Genomic DNA, 20426 nt, shown 5'->3' on the forward strand with positions numbered 1-20426 from the left:
GCATGTGACTCTTGATCTCGGAGTTGTAAGTTTGAGCTCCACACTGGGTGTAGAGATTACTTAAAGGAAATAAAATCTTAAAAAAAGAGAAACAAGTGAAAGCATTCCTTTTTTTGCATCTTACTTTCAGAAATAACACTTTTTTTTATGATTTTCTTTATGAGAGAGAGTGCGAGCACAAGCAGGGGGAGGGGTGGTGGGAGGCAGAAGCAGGCTCCCCGCTGAGCAGGGAGCTGGATGTGGGGCTGGATCCCAGGACCCTGGATCATGACCAGAGCCAAAGGCAGACGTTTAACCAACTGAGCCACTCAGGTGCCCCAGAAATAACACTTATAAAAACTGATGGTTGTAAGATGCCCCTTTGTCTGGCATAAGGATTATTTTGAGCTGGAGATAAACGAGAATTAAGAGATATAGGTAAAAGCCTTCTTGAAGCTTCCCTTGCCTGACTAGAAGCAGAAACTTCTAACAAATGAAGACTATTATAAATCCTCTCTCTTGGAAAGGGTTAAGTCCATGAGGAAGGGAGAACATGGGCACCAAGTCAGGTCTGTAAACAAATCTTGGGAAAGAACTTTATGTTCCATTAGCTTCCCCCATATATTTACTTTAGGTTCTAATGACCCCTTTGAGTTGCCTATTATAGGATTTCTCCCATGTTTCACCTGTTAATACACTTTCTCTCTTGTTTGTTCGTCTCACATCAATTGAATTTTCAAGGCTCCAACTAGAGAACCTAGAAGCATAGAAGAAAAAGAATTCTTTTTCTTCCCTAGATGATAAAATACACATAACATAAAATGTACCCTTAACCACTTTTAAGTGTACTGTTCTGTGGCATTAAGCGCACTTACACTGTTGTCCCCCATCACTACCATCCATCTCCAGAGCTTTCTCGTCTTCCCCAAAGGGAACTCTGTCCCCTTTAAACAGTAACCCCTCATCTTCCACCACTCCTCCCTCTCCCCCATGGGACCCAGCCTTGGCAACCACCATTCTAATTTCCGTCTCTGTGAATTTGACTTCTCTAGGTACCTCATATAAGTGAAATCACAGTATTTGGCTTTTTGTGACTCTCAATATTTCTGGGCACCAATGTGTGTGTGTTTTTTCTCCACTCCAACCAATTTTCTGATTCTCTAGACACCAGCTAGGTGTTCTATAATTTAACTCAACGCTGAAACAATCTACCTGGAGTTAGTGTCAGACCCCACAGGATAAGAACTCAGTCCCCCCAGGCTGCCCCTCCCTCCTCCACTTCATAAAGCCAATTGTGAGTCCCAGTTGCCACCTGGAATTCTGACCAATTGGCTGTAAATTGGGGTTTCCAGAACCCCCTTCTCAGGTTTGGTAATCTTCTAGAGTGGCTGATGGAAATGAGGAAGACAGCTTACTAACTAGAATACCAGTTTATTATAAAAGGATATAACTCAGGAATAGCCAGGTGGAAGAGATGCATGGAGCAAGGTATGGGGCAACAGCCAAGCCCTCTGCGGGTGCACCACCCTCTCAGCCCCTCCACATGTTCACCAACCCAGAGGCTCCCCAAACTCCTTCAGGTAGGGTTTTTTTTTTAATTTATTTTTTACTTTTTTTTTTTTTTTAAAGATTTTATGTATTTATCATGAGAGACACACACAGAGAGAGGCAGAGACACAAGCAGAGGGAGAAGCAAGCTCCATGCAGGGGGCCCAATGCAAGACTCAACTCCAGAATCCTGGGATCATGCCCTGAGCCAAAAGCAGATGCCTAATCACTGAGCCAGCCAGGTGTCACTCAGTTAGGGTTTTCTAAGGAGGCTTCATTTGGTAGGCATGATTGATTAAGTCACGGGCCTTTGGTGATGGACCTCAAATTCCAGCCACTCTTCACCTCCCCTACGAAGGGGGTGGGACTGAAAGTACTGACCCTCTAATCAGTGTTTGGTTTCCCTGACAGCTAGCCCCCATCCTTAGGGGCATTCCAGAAGTCACCTCATTAACACTTAGGTGTGGTTGAAAAGGGCTTGTTAGGAAAACGACTTAAGAAGGACTGGGTATTAAAGACATCTTCACAGTCTTAGAGCTCTGTGCCAGGAAAAGCATGGAGACCAAATATATATTTATTTTTTAAGATTTTATTTATTTATTTATTAGAGAAGGCGAGCACAAGTAGGGGGAGGGGGAGAGAGAGATGGAGAAGCAGACTCTCTGCTGAGCAGGGAACCCGATCTGATGATGGGTCATAGGACCCTGAGATCATGACCTGAGCTGAAGGCAGATGCTCAACTAACTGAGCCACCCAGGCACCCCAGGACCAAATATATATTTATAATTAAAAACAATGTCACAACAACAACAACAAAAAAACAATGTCACAGGGATGCCTGAGTGGCTTAGGGCATGATCCTGTGGTCCTGGGATCAAGTCCCATGTCGGGCTCCCTGTATGGAGCCTGCTTCTCCCTCTGCCTGTGTCTCTGCCTCTCTCTCTGTCTCTCATGAATAAATAATAAAATCTTTAAAAATAAATAAATAAATAAATAAATAAAACAATGTCACAGTCTTTAAGGCTCATCTATGTTATTGCACCCATCAGAATCTCTTTCCTTTTTAGAGCTGAATGATATTCCATTGTATGTTTACACCGTGCTTTGTTGCTCATTCCAGAAGTAACACTTTTGACCACATTTAATTTCTTCATCTAAACCTTGACATACTCAGATGGGTTTTATATAGATCATTATTTATTTATTTGTTTGTTCTTTTTTTTACATATTTTATTTGTTCACTCACAAGAGACACAGAGAAAGGCAGAGACACAGGCAGAGGGAGAAGCAGGCTCCATGCAGGGAGCCTGATGTGGGACTCGATCCCGGGACTCTGGGATCACGCCCTGAGCCAATGCAGATGCTCAACTGCTGAGCAACCCAGGTGTCCCTGAAATATCTAATTCTTAACAAGAATTTATTCTACTGTAGGTAATTATGCAGTCTGTGTGTGCCATTTTTAGTTCTGGAAGTTCAGATATACTTTAAAGTTGTGTGTTTTTGGCCTGGGCAGTTTTTGAAAAACCATGTCTCTGCTGGACAAGTTGATTTTTTTGCAGCTCTCATTGTTGCGTCCATGCTCTGGGCTTTGGAGAGCACAGCATTCCAATCATTCTACCCAGAATGGTTCTGGTGACCCCATTTCAACTTGCTCTAAGGCAACAGTTGCCTCGGTAATCTGTCTTCAAATGGGTCTAGCTTTGTGGTTCTGAATTTCAGCAAGCACATCAGAAACGTTGACAGGATGACCATTCCTTCCCTTTCTGTTGCCCATCCTAAAATAATACCTGAAGTTGGAGAGGGAGGCAGCCAATCTGTCAGGAAGTTCATGGGCTTTGGGATTGATGCCTGGATTCAAATCCTATTTTTCCTCCATTTTGGAGAAATCACTTCATCTTCCTCTAAACTCTTAACTTTACTGTCTGTATAAAGATCATACTACAGACTTCATAGCAGTATTGCAAGGATTTAGTGAGATGATAAGATGGTAATACAGTTACACCTTCAATGAAGGATAAATTGTTTCTAAATGAAAAATATCATGTTTTGTCCAACAATTGCCTTATGTAATGTCAGGTTTGGTCTGAAGCATAATTCTACACTGATTCTACATTTCCTGGAAGGTTGAATTTTTGGTATGTTTTTTGTGTGAATATTGGTATTTCGTTTGCTACTAATTGCTAAGAAAGCTAACATCAGTGATGGTTTTATTTACTAACAGGTTTTTTTTTTTTTTTTTTTTTTTTTTTTTAATTTTTATTTATTGGGATCCCTGGGTGGCGCAGCGGTTTGGCGCCTGCCTTTGGCCCAGGGCGCGATCCTGGAGACCCGGGATCGAATCCCACGTCGGGCTCCCGGTGCATGGAGCCCGCTTCTGTCTCTGCCTCTCTCTCTCTCTCTCTCTCTCTCTCTCTCTCTGTGACTATCATTAAAAAAAAAAAAATTAAAAAAAAAATAAATAAATTTTTATTTATTTATGATAGTCACAGAGCGAGAAAGAGAGAGAGGCAGAGACATAGGCAGAGGGAGAAGCAGGCTCCATGCACCGGGAGCCCGACGTGGGATTCGATCCCAGGTCTCCAGGATCGCGCCCTGGGCCAAAGGCAGGTGCTAAACCGCTGCGCCACCCAGGGATCCCACTAACAGGTTTTGTTCTTTCAAGGCTGACTTCTGAAATTCACAAAACCTCCGTTAATCTATATGTTGTCCTAATGGTACCTTTTTTAAAATGTTTTCTTCTGGGCAGCCCGGGTGGCTCAGCGGTTTAGGACCGCCTTCGGCCCAGGGTGTGATCCTGGAGACTTGAGAAGGAGTCCCACGTCGGGCCCCCGGCCTGGAGCCTGCTTCTCCCTCTGCCTGTGTCTCTGCCTCTCTCTCTCTCTCTCTCTCTCTCTGTGACTATCATAAATAAATAAAAAAATTAAAAAAAATTTTTTTAATGTTTTTTCTTGGGGGCACTTGGATGGCCCAGTAGGTTAAGCGTCTGCCTCCTGGTGTTGGCTGCAGTCACTATTTCAGGTTCCTGGGATGGAGCCCCTCCACCACCACCGCCCCATCCATGCAGGCTCCACGTCCACTGGGGAGTCTGTTTGACGATTCTCTCCCTCTCCCTCTGCTCCTCTCCCCTTGCATGTGTCTGTGCATACATGTGCTCTCTCTAGAATAAAGATAAATCTTTTTTGAAAAATTTTTTCTTGGGGATACCTGGGTGGCTCAGCGGCTTAGCGCCTGCCTTCGGCCCAGGGCATGATCCTGGAGTCCTGGGATCGAGTCCCACATCAGGCTCCCTGCATGGAGCCTGCTTCCCCCTCTGCCTGTGTCTCTGCCTCTCTCTCTCTATCTCTCTCTCTCTCCCCCTCTCTCTGTGTCTCTCAGTGTCTCTCTCTATCTCTCTCTCTCTCCCCCTCTCTCAGTGTCTCTCTCCCCCTCTCTCATGTCTCTCATTTATTTATCATGAATAAATAAATAAGATCTCTAAATAAGAGTTTTTTTTCTTGGGACGCCTAGGTGGCTCAGCGGCTGAGCGTCTGCCTTCAGCTCAGGGCCTGATCCCAGGGGCCAGAGATCCAGCGAGTCCTGCATCAGGCTCCTCACAGGGAGCCTGCTTCTCCTTCTGCCTCTCTGTCTCTCTCTCTGTGTCTCTCATGAATAAATAAAATCTTTAATTTTTAAAAAAGGGGTTTTTTCTCCCCCCACCCCCACCCCTGGGGAAAACATATTTTTTTTGGTTTTCAATCACTGATAATCGCACAGGGTAGAAGTAATCACTGTGGATGTGGGAAACAAAGGCAGAAAGAAATGTAGATAAAATTAAATGTCCTATAACCTGCAGCCCATTGACAAATACTTGAGGTAGGCAGAGAACAGCAGTCCTCCAGGGGACGTCCAACTGTCTTAATGTTAATGCCTTGCTAGAGGGAAAAAGCACTTTAGCTTGACAATAGCCGGGCTTCCTACAACCTGAGAGTCTTCTTTAACGTAAGAAAATCCTTTCGGAACTTCCTATTGTCTTTATTTCCTCCAACCCCTAACTATACAATCAGCTGCTCCTCCCCATCCCAGGGCAGCAGCTCTTTCTGTCCCTGGGTCCTGACCCTGTGCTTTTCTTTATTTTTTTTTAATTTATTTTTTATTGGTGTTCAATTTGCCAACATATAGAATAACACTCAGTGCTCATCCCATCAAGTGCCCCCTTCAGTGCCCGTCACCCCATCACCCCCACACTCCGTCACCCCCACACCCCGCCCACCTCCCTTTCCACCACCCCTTGTTCGTTTCCCAGAGTTAGGAGTCTCTCGTGTTCTGTCTCCCTTTCTGATATTTCCCACTCATTTTTTCTCCTTTCCTCTTTATTCCCTTTCACTATTTTTTATATTCCCCATATAATATTTGTCCTTAAAAAAAAAAAAAAATATTTGTCCTTCCTGACCCTGTGCTTTAATAAAACCACCGTTTGGCCCCAAGACGTGTCAAGAATTCTTTCTTGGCTGTTGGCTTTTGACCCAAAACCCCAACAACAATACTCCAATCCTACAGTCATTATCATTATGGAATATTTTCTTCTGAGGTTTCTTAGTCTCATGCATTCTTGTCCATAATTGATACGGTTTCATGTCATATGAATATTTTCTGTTCTCTAGTTTGAGTCCCCTGAAACTAAACTCTGAGACAAGAATTTGAATGCAATTAAGATACATGCGAGGTGATCCCAGGAATCACTAGTAGTAGAGTGGTAGGGTATGTGTGCTCCCTCTGCCTCCTGAATCCATCCTTTTTTTTTTTTTTAAGATTTGATTTATTTATTCATGAAACACAGAGAATGAGAGGCAGATACATAGGCAGAAGGAGAAGCAGGCTCCCCAAGAGGAGAACAGTGTGGGACTCAATCCCTGGACATGGGATCATGCCCTGAGCCGAAGGTAGACGCTCAACTGCTGAGCCACCCAGGTGTCCCCTCCTGACTCCATTCTTTCCCTTTCCTTTTATTACAACAAATACTCCCCAATTCACTCACACTTCAGGGAAACTGAGGTTTGTGTTCCACACTGTCTCCTGTATTTCCCCAGCAGGACTGTACTGCGGTAAACATACTGGAGACAAGTTTAATGGATTTTTCTCAGGCTTCATTCCCTTTCCTGTGTTCATGCCTCTCACTCCTTGTCCATGGCAATCCCAACAGGAAGAGACCCACCTCACTCTGGATACCACTCTTTACTACCCCTGGAGGAGGAAGGAAGGCTTTCCTCGGCCGGCAACAGCCCAGCCAAATGAGAAGTTACACTTCTCGCATTTCAATCCAATGGACTTTCTGTTGACAACTGCTCCTCCCAAGTCCCCCCTTGCCTCAGTAAAAAAACAGTCCTCTCCATTCTTCTGGGGACTTGCCTATGCTTTTACCCTAGTAAAATTACAGCTGTCACCAGCTGTAATTCTCTGCTCCTCCCAAAGAAATCCATTTTTGCTGGTAAAATAATTGGCAATTTTCTTTTTAAGGTTAATGTTACACAGTGATCAGGGTCGCCCAGGTGGCTGGGTTAAGTGTCTGTCTTAGGCTCAGATCATGATCTCAGGGTCATAAGATCAGGCCCCATATGGGGCTCCCTGCTCAGCGGGGAGTCTGCTTCTTCCTCTCCCCTCTCCCCCTATCCTTCCCCCTGCTTGTGCTCTCTCTATATCAAATAAATAAAATCTTACAAACAAAAAACATTACTTGGTGACCAGAGGTAGGATCCAGAGAAGGCCCCCACCAGCTTTGAAGGCTGATGAGCACACAGGAGCCCACAGATCCAACTGGGCTCATGTTCTTTTGCCAAGCTTGGAGTTTGAGGGTATGTTTCACCTGGATTTTGAGCTCCATTCTTTGTATTAGACCTCTCCAAACTTTACAAGAGATCTGTTTTAGGCATTTTTTTTTCCTTAGGCAGTACTTGATTGGTCTTTGGTCTGATCCCTTTTTGCAGTCAGACCATTGCTGTTGGAACTGTGCCAGATTGCACTGTGTTGGCCCTTGGTTCAACATTTTTTTGGAATCAGACTGTGCCTGTTGGGATGGTGCTAGCCTTCTGCCCCACTCTTGTTTGGAAGTGGACTGTTTGTACTGGATCCGTGCAGGACTTTGGTCCGATTCCTTCTGGAACCAGGCCGTTCCTGCTGAAATTAGGGATGTGTTTCTCTTTGGGACTCCTGGGTGGCTCAGCGGTTGAGCATCTGCCTTCTGCCCAGGATGTGATCCTGGAGACCAGGAATCGAGTCCCGCATTGGGGTCGCTGCATGGAGCTTTCTTCTCCCTCTGCCTAGGTCTCTACCTCTCTCTGTGTCTCTCATGAATTAAATAAATAAAATCTTAAAAAAAAAAAGGGCAGCCCCGGTGGCGCAGCAGTTTAGCGCCGCCTGCAGTCCAGGGCGTGATCCTGGAGACCCTGGATTGAGTCCCACGTCGGGCTCTCTGCATGGAGCCTGCTTCTCTCTCTCTCCCTCATCTCTATGAATAAATAAATAAAATCTTTAAAAAAAAAATCTTAAAAAAAAAAGAATGTTTCTTTTTGCTCTAGAGAAGAATCTCTAAGAAATAATGATCCCAGTTTTCAAAATACTTTGAGCTCATTCTGGAATCTGCTGGTTTTATGTTTAAAAATTACATCTCTCTATATGCACATTTATAACTTACTAGGCTGACTTAACCAGAGATCATTTAGAACTTCAGTTCATGATGGAGAACTTTTTGATTTCCTCAATTGTTTTACTCAAAATTAATATATATTTCTTAAAGATTTTATTTATTTGTCAGAGAGAGCACAAGCAAGAGGAACAGTAGGCAGAGGTTGAAGCCGATTTCCCTCTGAGCAAGGAGTCCAACGTGGGACTCAATCCCAAGACCCGAGATCATGACCTGAGTTGAAGGCAGATACTTAACTGACCAAACCCACCCAGGTACCCCATTTTACTAAAACTTAAATTGGAAAGCAGGAGCTTCTTGGGGGGGAAACCTGGAATGCTTTGTTTCTTTTTTTTTTTTAAGATTTTATTTATTTATTCCTTTCTACTTTTCTGCTCTGTCATCCTTGAATGTCAGTTACCTTGCCTCTAGGTCACAAGAAGGCTGCAAAGCCTCCAAACATTACACTACATCCTGTCACACTGTAGCAGGATTTCTTTTCCTGGTGCCCATGGTTCTTGGTCACCTACTTTGAAGAATGAAAAGGTAAACCAGACAGAGTGGTGGGCAGCAAAGCAAGGTTTATTGAGTGATAGTTAAGCAAAGTTAATTGAGTGATAGAACAAGGCTCCCGAAGAGGGAGGGGGCCCCAGAGGGCTGCCACTGGAGTTGCTAAGTCTAGGGATTTTTATGGGCTTGTTGGCTGTTTTAATCTGATTAACCCTCCGTGCAGACTGTCATCTAGTCAGGTTTTTGTTATCTACCTATCACGTGGGAAAGGGTGGAAGGCTCCTTCCAGGGTGGGTGTAAAAACCTTTTAAGGTTGGTTTGGTCTGCCTGCCTGTCTTCTATCCTTCCTCAACACCAACATATAGAGACAGAAAAGAAAAGGAAAAAGCCTATCTCTGACTTGTTTCTTTTTAAAAACAGTTTTTAAGAAGTTTCCTCTGAGATGCCCCCTGTGGCTGACTTATCTCTCCATCTCACTGGCTAACATTGGAACACATGTCCCTTCCTAGGGCAATAACTGACAAGGGAAGAATAGAATTCCTGAAAGGCCTAAAATTCATTTCCTGAGGTGGTTGGATGCACGTTTTCTAAATCACAGGACTGCATACAGTATTCTGGTATGCAGGTGCCAGAAGCAGAACAGAAGCTGGGCCAACAGAGAAGAAGGGAAACACCCAGGAACGTCTTTTCACCTGCCCACTAGGCCAGACACCTGCTCCAGCTCTGCTAATTGGACTCACCCACACAAGATTCTGACTCAGGAAGTAATGAAGCAAAGGAGCAGTTCTGGTTGGAATTCATTCTTGCCCAGGTAGTGTCACCACAGCCACTTTCCAGAGGCGTGGAGAAAACAGCTCCAATAACAGGGTCCAGCATCCCAGGAATAGTGCGAGGGGCCATGTCTATGCCCAGTAGCAGTAGCAAGGGTATCTTTTTTTTTTTTTTTTAAAGATTTTATTCATTTATATGAGAGGGAGAGGGGCAGAGAAGGAAACTGAGCAGGGAGCCTGAGGTGGGGCTCAATCCCTGGACCTTGGGATCATGATTTAGGCTGAAGGCAGATACTTAACCAATTGAGCCACCCAGGCACTCCCACAAGGGCATCTTTACAAGCCTAATTGGGTGACACAATCTTGGACATATTTGTCCTATAGACATAGCTTCCAATCCTGGTTATCCTCCCTTCTGGACATTCTGTGGACTATTCAACAGCCTTTCATCTGTGTTTTTGTGTTTGTTTTTCCTTATGTTAGTGGTTGGATTCTGTGCTAACTCTGAACCTGATCATCAGTCCCTTTCTGGGGGCTACATCAGACCTTGATGTGAAAAAGACCATGTGGGACTTAGATGTGTAAGTAGAGAAGGTCAGTTCAGTGATGCAGTTTTACAGCTTAATTGTCCAGGAAACCCTCAGTTTGAACTTGAACTTTCTTGCTGGGATAACACAAAGCTCAACTCAGATGCTTCAATTCTGCTTTCATGGGAATTTTGCTTTAAATTCTGCAAAGAGGGCAGCCTGGATGGCTCAGCGGTTTAGCGCCGCCTTCAGCCCAGGGCGTGATCCTGGAGACCCGAGATCGAGTCCCGCGTCAGGCTCCCTGAGCGGAGCCCGCTTCTCCCTCTGCCTGTGTCTCTGCCCCTGCCCCCTCTCTCTCTGTGTGTCTCATGAATAAATAAATAAAATCTTAAAAAAAAAATTCTTGCAAAGGAAGGAGAAGCTGGGTACACTGAGCCTTACAACTTTGTGGTTTGTAATGTCTCTCTCTTCGTGGTAGCCTCAGGGGATCTCTCCTGGAAGGCAGGAGGAAGTTCTATACTGAAAAAAAAAAGTTCCACAATGGCCAAAGACAAGCTTTTCCTATTTCATAATAAAGCTGTGTTCCAGTTATCACATTGGTTGCTCAGCAAAGATGTTGCACTGTCCTACATATGGGTTATCTGGGGATGTGATGAATCTTTATTTGTCAGTGTTAGGATGCATTTGAGGAATATGTCACAGTATATGCAGACAGAAGATAACGTACTCCCACTAGAAGAGGATAGAGGTCTCTACTGACCACTGCCACTCATACCTGAGGATTACAGCCTGTAGTCTTGACTTGGCATCCTCAGGTGATCTTGACTAAACTTCATAAGAATATAAGGCAACCACATACCCATGAAGAAATACCCATGTGGAAAAGCCACATGAACCTTTAGAAGACTTAGGGCACGTCTCTTTTTTTTTAAGAAGCCCGATGTGGAAAAAAAAAAAAAAAAAGAAGCCCGATGTGGGACTCGATCCCAGGTCTCCAGGATCACACCCTGGACTAAAGGTGGCGGTAAACTGCTGAGCCACCCGGGCTGCCCAGACTTAGTGCATCTGAAAGACTTCAGGTGCCTAGCAAAGATTATGGGATGGACTATTGTTAAACAGACGAAGATGCCTGCATATGTTGTAGGAACAGTGTCACGGGTTCTGTAGATCGCTTCTCCTTCCACTGTAGCAATTTGAATTGGGTTCAAAATCCAGTTCAGGGGCACCTGGGTGGCTCAGTCACTTAAGCATCTGCCTTCAGCTCAGGTCATGATCCTAGGGTCCTGGGATTGAGCCCAGCATTGGGCTCCTTGTTCAGTGGGGAGACTGCTTCTCCCCTCTCTCCACCCCCTCCCCATTCATGCTGTCTTGCTGTCTCTCTGTCTCTCTCTCAGATAAATAAATAAAATCTTAAAAACAAACAAACAAAAAAGTCAGTTCATTCACCAGGAAGAGTAATTTCCAAACCAGATTTTAGCTAAAAACAGATTTTCACATACTATCTAAACATGGTTGCTGTGATACCCTCTGGATCACCCACTGACTGTCCCTTCCACTGAGGACATTCAAGAATTTACAGTTTAACGGGGCCATGCTGGGTAACTCTAGGATCACACCCTGAGCCAAAGGCAGACGCTCAACCGCTGAGCCACCCAGGCGTCCCTTCATTGACTATTCTTGCAAACTGCACTGTTTATGCCAGTGCCAGTGCCCTTCAAACTAAATCCTTAGGACTCCAGTCTCTCGTTCCTTTCTGCACTTTGTGCGGCTTCCTAGTGCTTCCATGCCAAGTGGTAAAGGAGGAAGGGCAACATGAAATCAAAGGCATTACGGGAACATGAAAATGACACATCACTCTGTTATGTGAAGGCGCCTTGCCTTCCAGGACTACAGAAAGCTCCAATGCTAGCCTTTCCCATGGTGCTCAAGAAGACAAGAGAGATTATACAGATGAGCGTATGCCACACAGATTAGACCACAGGCCCCGAAGACCTCAGAAGCTGTTTAAGGAAGCAGAAGATCCCATCAGAAACTGTTGAACGGGAAGAGGAATCCTCTAATAAAACAACACACACATAATAGGGAAGCCTTAAGAAGCTGCCAAACAGAGTTTAGCTCACAAAGGGCTTTAATGTCCACCTTGGCCCTGTGTGAGCTTGTAGACACAATACGGATGTTAGCCAGTTGTGTCATACCAGGCTGGAAGCAGAGGAACCAAACAAAAACAGAAGCTGCCTGGTAAATTTATTTATTCTAGAGTTTTCCTGTCGCACCTAGCAGCAAAAGTGGCAAAGCTCTGAAATTGCCATGGAAACCTAAATCAGCTTTACAAACGCTGGCCCCTGGCCTGATTTCTGGAGCTCAAGTAAACAAAAGTTTTCTTTATCAGATAAAGTTTCCAGATTCCTGTGCTAATAAGTACTATCAATCTTTGAAAGAGAGAGATAACTACAGAGACCAGAATTTTTATTTAATATGTTCTAAACAAAATCAGACATCCCGGGAGCAATAGTAAAACATTAATCAGTACTATTTTAATTTTTGGAGAGTTTTTAAGGACTCAATTGAAATAATGATTAAAGATAGATTAAAGCTCTTGGGGCATGTGGGTGGCTCAATTGGTTGACCATCTGACTCTTGGTTTTGGCTCAGGTCATGATCTCAGAGTCCTGGGATCAAACCTTGCATTGGGCTCTGCACAGAGTCTGCTGGAGATTATCTCCCTCTCTGTCTCTCTTTGCTCCTCCCCCTGCTCACATACTCTCTCTAAAATGAATAAATAAAAATCTTTAAAGATAGATTAAACTCTCTATCCTGTACGGCCCATGAACCAGCAGCAGTAACATTACCTGGGAGATGGTAAGAAATGCAGATTCTTAGGCACCAAACTAGACCTACAAAATCTGAACATTTTGGGACACCTGAGTGGCTTAGCCATTGAGCAGCTGTCTTTCACTTGGCTCGTGATCCCGGAGTCCCGGGATCGAGTCCCACATTGAGTTCCCTGCATGGAGCCTGCTTCTCCCTCTGCCTATGTTTCTGCCTCTCTCTCTGTGTCTCTCATGAATAAATAAATAAAATCATAAAAAAAAAGAAAAAAAAAGAATAGTCAACCAAGTTTTCCTCCACATGAGAGAGATTAAAACCCAGGATGGGCAGCCCGGGTGGCTCAGCAGTTTAGCACTGCCTTCGGCCTGGGGCTGATCCTGGAGAACCAGGATCCAGTCCCACATTGGGCTCCCTGCATGGAGCCTTCTCTCCCTCTGCCTGTGTCTCTGCCTCTCTCTCTCTCTCTCTCTCTCTGTCTCATGAATAAATAAAATATTTTTAAAAATAAAATAAGATAAAATAAAACCCAGGATGGAGGAAAAGCAAAGGCTTGGGAACTAGAGGCAGAGTTGAAGATCCCTGTCACCAACTGTCACCACCTCCAAACTTCCATGGAGAGGGCAGGGAGAGGGGGTGGACACGATGAAACCCCTTCAAGTATGGCTCAAGCCTTGCCTCATGATAGGAGCTGGGTGAGATGCCAGCTTTGCAGAGGAGATTTCCATGCTATCAGTGTGTGCTATGAATGATTCATCTCCACCCTGGAGTCTGAAAAGTCAGAGGAGGTAGCAGGCTTATAGGGATCTGTGAGCCAGGATAAGACAGCAAGGGAGAAGATGAAGCGTGAATTGTCCACCTTAGGAGTGGATGGGGACCCCAGTTACATCTTTTCTTTGAAGCCTCATATCAGAGGGATGCCTGGGTAGCTCAGCAGTTGAGCATCTGCCTTTGGTTCAGGTTGTGATCCCAGGGTCCCAGGATCAAGTCCCACATCGGGCTCCCCACAGAGAGCCTGCTTCTCCCTCTGCCTATGTCTCTGCCTCTCTCTCTGTGTCTCTCATGAATAAATAAATAAAATTTTCAAAAAAAAAAAAAAAAAAAACCAGAGAAATCTTACAGCAGACTTGATTTTAAAAACAAAATAAATTGTATTTTATTTTATTTTTAGAAAGGGAGAGAGGCAGGAGGAGGGGAGGAACAGAGGGAGAGTGAGAGAGAGAATCTTAAGCAGGCTCTACACCCAGCGCAGAGCCCAAGGAGGGGCTTGATCTTACAAGCCTGAGATCATGACCTGAGCTGAAATCAAGAGTCAGACTCTTAACCGACTGAGCCACCCAGGTACCCCATGACCCAAAACAAACTTTAAAATGCACCTGCCCAGGGATCCCTGGGTGGCTCAGTGGTTTATCGCCTGCCTTTGTCCCGGGGCCTGATCCTGGAGACCTGGGATCCAGTCCTGCGTCGGGCTCCCTGCATGGAGCCTGCTTCTCCCTCTGCCTATGTCTTTGTCTCTGTCTCTCTCTCTATGTCTATTATGAATAAATAAATAAAATCTTTTTTTTTAATAAATAAAATCTTAAAAAAAAAATGCACCTGCCCGGGACACCTGGGTGGCTCAGGGCGTGATCCCGGGATCCAGGATGGAGTCCCATATAGGGCTCCTTGCAGGGAGCCTGCTTCTCCCTCTGCCTGTGTCTCTGCCTCTCTCTCTCTGCCTCTCTCTCTCTGTCTCTCATGACTAAATAAATAAAATCTTTAAAAATTAAATAAAATGTACCTTCCCTGGAAAGCTAACACAAGACTTTGTAAATTTAAAAAATAAAATATTTTGTTTACTTATTTGACAGAGAGAGTGTGCAGGAGCACAAGCAGGGGGAAGGGCAGAAGGAGAAGGAAAGCAGGCTCCTCGCTGAGCAGGAAACCCGATGTGGGGCTCCATCCTAGGACCCCAGGATCATGACCTAAGCCAAAGGGAGATACTTAACTGGGGGTCAGGTGCCCCAAGGATTTTTGAAGGAAATCCATCATCCTAGAGAACCATACTCACACTAGACTGGGAAGCCACCAACACCAGAGCATTTTCTCGTTCAGGCACCCCTATGCTACTGACCTGCGGGCATGAAGAACATCCCAGCACCCTAGACTGAGTGGTTTACACTTGAGACTTGCACTACTAGCTAAGGGAGTAGAAACTGATGTAGGTGACGATGAGGTGTCTCTATTAGGGTGGTTTCCCAAAGACGATGGGCAAAGAGTCACATGAAAAGAGTTGAAGAAGGGTCCTCAATAAAAAAACAAGGGTAGGGCACCTGGGTGGCTCAGTGGTTGAGCATCTGCCTTTGGCTCAGGGCGTGATCCCCAGGTCCTGGAATGGAGTCCCACATCGGGGTCCCCTGCATGGAGCCTGCTTCTCCTTCTGCCTGTGTCTCTGTCTCTCTCTCTGTGTCTCTCATGAATGAATAAAAAAAATCTTAAAAAAAAACAAAACCAACAAGGGTAAGGGGGTCAATGTTGGCATGGGGAGTATCCACCAAAGGACCTTTTGTGAGGGGCCAAATTAAGGGATTTCCATTTCCTCCTCTGGGAAAAAAAAACAAGTTGTCAAAAACTTGAGCACTGAAATACTCTTTTCAATTTATTCCAACTTCCAGTTAACTAAATGAGAAGGTCCCTGCCCCATACAATGTTGCATTTTTAGGGAGGCGAAGAGCACAAAATGGGAAGGGAGAAGCCATCTCCCCCCTCTACTCACTGACCTGCTGGTATGAGAGTATCAATCTTTCAAGCAGACAGTGACTCGGAAACTCCAGTGTTGTCCAAGAGAGCAGGGAGGTGGAGGGAATATTCCACACAATATCAGGGAGCTGTCTTTCATGCATAACTCAAGAATTCCAGTAGGAATGAATCAACTGTCCATTACTACATAGCAAATACCCCAAGACATTGGTGGTTACTTAGGGGTACCTGGGTGACTCAGTTGGTTGAGCTTCCAGCTCTTGATTTCAGCTCAGGTCATGATCTCCCGGTCATGAGATCGAGCCCTGCCTCAGATTCCATGCTCAACAGGAGCCTGCCTGACTTTCTGTCTCCTCTTCCTCTACCCTCCTCCCCACCCATGCATGCGAGTGCTCTCTCTCTCTCTCTCTCAAAAAATAAAATAAGATAAAATAAAACAAATACAATAAAATAATAACTTGTTTGTTAGTTTAGTACAATTGTGATGGTTGATGAGGCAGTTTTGTTGCTGCCTCACTTGGGCTCCCCCATCTGCCTGCACCCAGCGGGCGCTGGGGGGTGACCAAGATGGCCTCCCTCACCTTGTAGCCTGAGGGGCCAGGATGGTTGGAAGAGCTGGATGGCCAGGTTCCTCTCTCCACATGGACTTTGATCTCAGGCTGCTTTATAGCATGGTGCTCAGGGAGGGATTGAGCTCAGATCTTCTAAAGGATTAGAAGGAGATAATAAGTAAAAGGGGGAGAGTCTCGTAAGAGGGAGGGAAATGATTTATAAGAGAGAAGAACATGTGGAAGACCCTGTGAGGTAGGAGGAAGTATTACACTTTCTAGGAAAAAAAAAAGGGATAAAGTCCGTTTCGGAGAATGGGTGCCAGATTCAAGAAGGTAAGGATTTTATTTTTTAATCTTCATGATAAGAGCAGTGGGATGGGATGCCTGGGTGGCTCAGTGGTTGAGCATCTGCCTTTGGCCTAGGGTGTGATCCTGGAGACCCGTGATTGAGTCCCACGTTGGGCTCCCTGCATGGAGCCTGCTTCTCCCTCTGCCTGTGTCTCTGCCTCTCTCTTTCTCTCTCTGTGTCTCTCATGAATAAATAAATAAAATCTTTTTTAAAAAGCCTATGGCTCTTTTTGAAAAAAAAAAAAAAAAAAAGCAGTGGAAAACCACTGAGAGGTTTTAAGTACGATCTAATTTGCTTTTTTTTTTTTTTAAGATTTTATTTATTTATTTGCACACCTCACCAATGAGTGCTGCAATTATCTCAGGTCTAGCCATCAACCCACCTTTCTGCAAGGTGGGTTGTTCTTTTTTATTACTAGTGCCCTCCTTCTACTTGGTTTTTACACAAAATGATTCTCTAGCCTTTGCCTCCCTGCAAGGAAGTATTATGAGAGGTTGTGAGTTCCCAACCCTAAAACACTTGGAATTCATCCAATAAAAGATCCTGGCCATATTTCTCCACCTGGAGAGTGGTTTTCTGTAAGAGAGGAAAGGTTGTGCTTTCTACTCCTATGAAGGAAAAAATAGAAACCAAAATCCCTTTCAGATCAAATTTGTTCTTGAGTCAAAGGCACCTGCTGAGCCTCTACCCAAGTCCAGTGAAAAGGCTTTGTTAGATTATCTAAAGCTATCAGAGTTCATAAAGGTCATCATCTCATTCATGCTGGGTTTGAGAAGTGTGTCTTTTCTTTGCTTCTGACAAGGAGGGAAAATTGAATGCAAGATGTTCATTGCGCTTCTACCCTACTCTCATTCAGTAGTCTGTTGTGTAGGCACTATTCAACAATGGGAGTGATATCATTAAATTCATGGTAGTGCAATCACATCAAAATGTAGGGAACAATATGAAAAACTGATAACCAATTTCTTCTCTGCAGGGTCAGAAAGCCAGCACCTTTTCATTGACCTCTGATTTCTCTTCTGGACAAAGGTGACCATGAAGCATCACCACCAGCAAACCAGCCAGCTGGGACACAGTCCCCCCAATTCTCTCTGAGACGTGAGCAGGACTCTTTTTAATAGTAAATTCCCACTAATAAGTGTAGAAAGGACACTAGAAGCTAGAAAATCACCACATGGCAAATCACAGTAGTAATCGTTGCAGGCAAAAACAATTGCTAAAATTAGTAGGCACAATTATGATCAGAAACAGGATATTTGCACAGCCTCAAAGTATATCTCCATAAGACCCTTACTGAGTTCAATGGGAAAATAGTAAATTTATAGTGGAGAATGCTGTGATCAAGTTGATATCATCAGTATTGAAACATATCCAGATCATCCTAAATCATCCTAAATGTATCTATATCTCCCAATACGATTCCAACTTGACCGGCCCAGGGGGCCATGGGGAGGGGTGCCCAGATAACACAGTGCTCTGGGCTGAGATTGGAGTCTGAATGAGTGGGCTCAGGAAAGTAGACTGCCCTCCCCTGTGTGGGTAAGCCTCACTCAATCATTTAAGTGCCTGAATAGAAAAAAAGACAGGAAGAAGGAGTTTACCCCCTTCCCCTTGCCTCACCCCTTGAGGTGGACAGCTCAACTCATCCTCTCCTGCCCTCAGACTGAGATTTGTGCCATTGGCTCCCTGGTTCTCGGGTCTTCAGACTTGGACTGAATCACACCCTTTCCTGGGTCTCCAGCTTGCAGAAGGCGGATGGTGGGGCTTCCCAGCCTCCATAATCCTGTAAGACAATTCCTCATAACAAACGTCCTTTTATATATGTGTCCATATCCTATTGGTTCTGCTTCTCTGGAAAACGCTAACTAACACATACAATAGATGAGAAGGACACAACACATTTCTGTAGCATTCTCGCTGAAAATGCATAGTCTGGATTTAATCACAAGAAGACATTTGAGGGATGCCTGGGTGGCTCAGCGGTTGAGCGCTTGCTTGCCTTTGACTCAGGGCGTGATCCCGCAGTCCCAGGGTCGAGTCCCATATTGGGCTCCCTGCATGGGGCCTGCTTCTCCTTCAGCCTGTGTCTCTGCCTCTCTCTCTTTAAAAACAACAACAAAAAAGAAACTAATTGATGGCAAAAAAAAAAAAAAAAAAAAAAAAGTAATACAGACAAGTTATGTGAACTGTTCTTTTTTTTTTTTTTTTAAGATTTTATTTATTTATTCATGAAAGACACACAGAGAGAGAGAGGCAGAGACACAGGCCGAGGGAGGATCAGGCTCCATGCAGGGAGCCTGACGCAGGACACGATCTTGGGTCTCGAGGATCACAGCCTGGGCTGAAGGCGGCACTAACCCTCTGAGCTACCCGGGCTGCCCCAGGTGAACTGTTCTTATGTTCTTGTTTGCTCATATATGTTTGCCTAATAAATGACCCTACCTGTGGCAGGATTCCATCTGAAATCCGCAGGCATTAAAATTTAGTAACAGGGTTGTAGAGAATGGTTAACCTTCCTCCGCATCTTAATTTCTGGCAGTTGTACAATCAAATAGAATCAGAAATTCCAGGAAAGAAGGCACTCCAGCAAAATCTACTTTGTGTTTCTCTTTGGAAATCCAAAGGTTAGGATGACTTAGCAAAAACATTTTGATAAACAGAAGTTTTTTTTTTTTTTTCCCTTAGTAACAGTGACCAGGATTTATTGATTTATAGTGCGTTCGTAGATTTCAGCCACTTGGCGGCCTATGGTTCTGTGACACTAAGCTCATTCACAATATTCTGCAACCGTCACCACCATCCGTCTCCAGAGCTTCTTCATCTCCCCAAACTGGAACTCTGTATCCATTAAACACTAACTCCTATTCTCTGCCCCCAACCCTCTGGCAACTACCCTTCTTCCATCTGTGATATGTCCCCTCAGGAGTCTGAATAGTAGCACGTGGGGTCCTTCTTTCAAATTTTTAGCTCTGGTCATCCCACTTCTTTCATTTTGTTCCCTCAGCCCAAGGGAATTTAATTTGCTTCCTGCAGTTCCTAATCTCGGGCTTACCTGGGCATCTCCGTTTCGCCTTTAGATTTTCAATGCCTAGGTTGTTAATTCTCTGTATTAAGTCCCTCTGTTTAAAATAGAAGCATGGTTTCTGTTTTCCCAACTAGGTCCTGACTTCTACAAACCCAGGACTTTTCTCTTAGCAGAGAGAGGAGAGAGAGGGAGGCAAGGAGGATGGGAAAGAGAGATTTAACTAGAACCACTGAATACCCCCCTCCACTCCACCCTGAACCTGGCAGAAACAAAACCACTAGGTAGGAGGCACCTGGGTGGCTCAGCTGGTTAATTGCCCGGCTCTTATGATCTCAGGGTTGTGAGATCGAGCCCCAGGTCAGGCTTAGTGTGGAGCCTGCTTGAAATTCTCTCTCCTGTTCCCCTCCCCTTCTCCCCCAGCCCCCTGCACATATGCTTGCTCTCTCTCTCTGTCAAAAAAAACAAGCAAACCATTAGATAGAAAGCTGTTACAAATCACGACACATGGAGTTCCCACAGAGAAAGCAACCTTCATTGAGGACCATGAGAATTTGAAAAACTTCAATTAGCAGATTCAATAGCAATTTAGGCATAGCTGAAAAACAGATTAGTAACTTGGAAGAGACATCTGAAGCCATCCAGACCAGGACACAAAGAAATGAAGAGAGGAGTTTACGAAAGCATGATTAAGAGGAATGGTGGAGGGGCGTGTGGCTGGCTCAGTGGGTAGAAATGTGACTCTTGATCCCAGGGTCTTGAGTTCAAGCCCCATGCAGGACACACAGTGTACTTAAGGAAAAAGAGAAAGGGAAAGAAATGGTGGCTAAAAAGTATGAAATGTGAGGAGAAGTAAGGAAGAATGCAGGTAAAGGAGGAATTTTTTTAATAGAAATTGGCTGAGAATGGCCCAGAATTGAAGAAAAGTAGCAGCTTCCAATTCAAATAGA

At 44.6% G+C, this 20426-nt stretch overlaps 1 long non-coding RNA gene across 1 annotated transcript; it reads left to right on the top strand.

Annotated features, from left to right (window-relative positions):
• The first annotated feature begins 1282 nt into the window (after positions 1-1282).
• LOC112656349 (uncharacterized) lies at positions 1283-18276 on the top strand. Its single transcript, XR_003134282.3, has 3 exons — positions 1283-1559; positions 17431-17552; positions 18117-18276. It is a non-coding gene; the product is annotated as an uncharacterized LOC112656349 (long non-coding RNA).
• The last annotated feature ends 2150 nt before the right edge of the window (positions 18277-20426 follow it).

Source organism: Canis lupus, chromosome 22 (genome assembly GCF_003254725.2).
Source record: "Canis lupus dingo isolate Sandy chromosome 22, ASM325472v2, whole genome shotgun sequence".
NCBI lineage: Eukaryota > Metazoa > Chordata > Mammalia > Carnivora > Canidae > Canis > Canis lupus.